Source organism: Camelus ferus, chromosome 16, assembly GCF_009834535.1.
Source record: "Camelus ferus isolate YT-003-E chromosome 16, BCGSAC_Cfer_1.0, whole genome shotgun sequence".
NCBI classification, from domain to species: domain Eukaryota; kingdom Metazoa; phylum Chordata; class Mammalia; order Artiodactyla; family Camelidae; genus Camelus; species Camelus ferus.
In genome coordinates this window covers 49,165,890-49,170,053 of record NC_045711.1, presented here as the reverse complement: position 1 = coordinate 49,170,053, position 4,164 = coordinate 49,165,890, and positions in this window count along the sequence as shown.

Genomic DNA, 4,164 nt, shown 5'->3' with positions numbered 1-4,164 from the left:
ATTGCTCCCGCCCTGCTCCTGCTCTGCTTAAAAGCATCTCCTGTGTCTCCATTGCCCATATCAGAAAAGCTAGGCTGCTTAGACCAACCCACATGCCCTTTATCCCAGGGCTCAGCCCACCTGCCTCATTCACCAGCAAGATATAGAAACCACACTAGCTACTTTAAGCAGAAAGGCATTTCATGCAGGTAATTCCGTGTTTACAAAATCATCAGAAGGGCTAGAGGAACAGGCGGCACCTGCAGGAGTGACTCCCAGAAAAACATGCGACCCACCTTGAGGACTGTCCCCTCTGGTACCATCAAGCAGGTAAAGAATCAGGAGCTGCCCAGGGTCTGTTGGCTTCAAGAACAATCCCCTGACTGACTCAGGGGTCAGGAGGCCGTTTCAGCAACCACCTCTCCCCACCCACAGAGCTGGACACTGGATACTGGCAGGCAGGTGTCCCAAAACCCAGTGTCTCCAAAACACTGATATTTTTTCCCCTATGAATTCATCTACTTATTTTTTTTTAATGTTGACCATTTATTATTTTTTTACTGGAAGCACTAAGGATTGAACCTAGGACCTTGTGAATGCTAAGCATGTGCTCTACTGCTGAGCTACATCCACCCCACCTGGATTCATCTATTTAATATAGGGATGTAACAGTTGTCAATATTAGGCACTATAAAATGTAAACTGTGCTGAGAAGCAGCAACAAGCCATGGTCCCAGGTCCGTCTGATTGACTGAACCCACCGCCTACCCAGAACTCTAGCAGCAACAGAGTCTAAGGAGTGCAGGGTCCAGCCTCTCCAGCTAAGGAAGGCTCACTAGGAGAAGACTGGGTGGAGGTTGATGCTACACACACTCTGTCTCTCCAGATTCTTCTCCCAACATTCTTCCCACACTCACCCTGAGTTCCAGCTCCAGAGACCTCTCCGAGGGTCCTGGGAACACCCTAGGCTCTTCCTCACCTCTCTGACCTTGCTCAGACTGGCCACCACCCCCCTCCACTTTGAATGTCCTTCATAATCTGAGATGTTTTCTCTGACTCCATGAAACAGGGGTTACTAGAGCCCAAAGCTGTCCAACACAAATATAATCAAGCCACATATGTAGTTCTAAATTTTCTAGCAGCCACATATAGTAGGTAGAATAACTGCCACTCCCAAAATATCAAGTCTTAACTCCTGGAACTTTCAAAGGTTACCTTATTTGGAAAAAGGATCTTTGCAGACATAATTAAGCTAAGGATTTCAAGGTAAGATTACCCTGGATTAGCTAGGGGAGGCCCTAAATGTCACCATAAGGGTCTTTACAAGACAGAGGCCAAAGATAACACACACAGAGGAGAAAGCAAAGTATAGACGGGGCAGAGATTAGAACAATGTAGCCCCAAGCCCAGGAATTCCAGGGCAGCCACCCAGAAGGTGGAAGAGGCAGGGAACAGATTCTCTCCTACAACCCATTTCCAGGCTGCTGGGCTCCAGACTGTGACTGAATACATTTTTGATGTCTTAAGCCACCAGGTGTGTGACCATTTGTTCCCACAGCCTCAGGTGAAATTAATTTGGAGACTATAGTTTATTTAACCCAAACCCTGCAAAAATAGTACCATTTCACCATGTGATCAATATAAAAAAGCATAATGAGTTGGTTACATTCTTTTTTTTTTTTTTTTGCAAAGTCTTGGAAATCTGAATTGTCTTTCACACCCACAACACGTCTCAATTTGGACCAGCCACGTCAAAAGGGCTGAAGAGCCACATGTGACTAACGGCTACCATCCTGGACGGGTCAGCTGCCGTCCTTTGTAGGCCTCTAGGTGAGAGATTTGGGGCCATGTTTGCCTAGGAGTCACCCTCTCCCACAGACAGTGTGCTTCTTGGGGGCAGGAACCTTGTCTCATTCATCTCTGTATCCCAGGGCCTAAACACAGGAACACGCAATAAATGTATTTTGAATGAAAGAAAAAAAAAGAGATTTGTCAGAAGCTACATTTTGGGGGTTTATTTGATTGATTCTCCTTCTTTTTTAGTGAGAGGAGTTCAGGATACATCAAAATGTAGGTGGGATTTTTTAAAAAATCTCCTTGGAATCCCTTCTCTTAGAAGCATGGATATAGACCAAGTTGCCCCCATCAGCCAGAGAAATGCTGCATTTTGAGATTAGAAAGAAATGCTGTGAATTGGCCTGTATCTATTAAAGAAATGGAATCTGGGGGAGAGGGGGATAGCTCGGTGGTAGAGCAGGTGCTTAGCATGCATGAGGTCCTAGGTTCAATCCCCAGTCCCTCCATTAAAATAAATAAGTAAATAAATAAAAACCTAATTACCTCTCCCCCCCAAATAAAAGAAATTTAGAAAAATAAATAAATAAATGGAATCAGTAATTAATAACCTTCCAAAACTGAAAGCTTCAGGCCCAGATGAGTTTCCTGGTGACTTCTACCAAACATTTAAGGAAGAAATTATACCAGTTCTCCACAATCTCTTTCTAACTCAAACTCTCTAACTCATTCTATGAGGCCAACAATCCCCAAACACAAAACCAGACAAAGACGTTGAAAGAAAACTACAAACTGATATTGCTCATAAGCATCAACCCAAAAATCCTCAACAAAATATTAGCAAATTGAGCCCAACAAGGTATAAAAAGTGATACACCACTGCCAAATGGGATATATCCCAGGTATGCAAGGCTGGTTCAATATCCAAAAATCAATTAATGTACTTCCATCATTTTAACAGGCGAAAAAGGGGGAAAAAATTACATGATCTTGTCCAGAGAGGCACAAAGAAATGCTGTCCCATCCCCTGGGGAGGCTGATCATGGGAGGGAGAGGGGGGAGCAGGGGGAGGTTGGGGGAGAGGCAGAGGAGGGGTGGGAGTCGGGGGGGCAGGGTCTGTGAGGCGGCTGAGGCTGGAGTCAGTGTTCGTGAGACTGGCTTAAGGTGACGGAAGTGGCCAAATGTGAAATCAAAAGAGTCAAACCTGCCAGGAAAGATTGTAACCCTCAGACACAGGTCATCAAGGTGGGGTTTCCAACCCTGATGAACTGCAGCAAAAACTGTCCCTGGTGCCCACCCCCAGGGAGGCAGCCAAGGCCAAGGCCAGAACACCCCAATCCTGGCCTGACATTTCACGCCCCGCCAACCTGCTCCTTCCACCTGAAAAACTCAGCAGCCAGCCGCCCGTGAATCAGGCTGCTTGGGCACTGCCCGCTGGCTCACAGCTACATCCACCGCAAGGGAGGGGCAGCGTTTTCTTCATTCAAAGACACAACTGCTCACCAAGCCATGGGCCAGCTGGGCTGTGCGAACACCCAGAGATGCCTTTCAGTGTTACGGCCAGGAGGGCACACCTTTCACAACTTTGCACAGCTGTGCTAGCTGGTCTCCCACGACACTGGCTCCTCATGCCACCATGAAGCCACAGAGCATCAAACACTTTAAGACCAGAAGCCTTTGCACTGAGCATAATGGGGCCACCCACCTGTCCCTGAGATTAGTCATTGCTGGGATCCCCACGGATCTTCGGGCTGGAGACTTTGCCAGCTCCCTGGCTTCAAACCAACCTGCCCAGATGGAGTTCTACCACCAGTGCCCCCCCAAAATGGCTGGAGGCCTCCTCACAACATTCTGGGATCCCTGGCACAGAACAGGGAGGGAGCTGGAGCCAGGGAGAGGGGATGCCTGGACGTCTGGACTTCCTGCCATCATTCCCATGTGGAATCTCCACCAGACTGTGCAGAGGGCTAGCCCGTGAGTGGGTGAATGAATGAAGTCAAGCCAGGCTCTGAGCCCCTTTTCAAAGCCCTCCAGACACTCAGAGCTTCCTCTCTTGGCCTGTGGGAAGGGTCTGCTGTCCACTGGCATCTTGCTTCCCCAAGGCCAAGTTCTCATTTTCTGCTAGGCTCTGCCAACCCCTGGCCTCTCCCCTGGCTGGGTAAAGGGAATGCTCCCAGCACAGCTTGGTCCTAACAAGCCCCATCCAAGCAGGGGTTCCCCTGAACACATGGTGATCAGGGAGGGATGGGGACAGTAGGAAGCTTGGGAACCCCCCCACATCCAGCCCCAGACTGCCACTCAATGCTTCCCTTCCCCCACCCACGCCAGCCCTACCTGGGCTCGTCCAGACATGCGGGTGGGGCTTGCGTGCTGTCAGGCCACGTGTAGGGC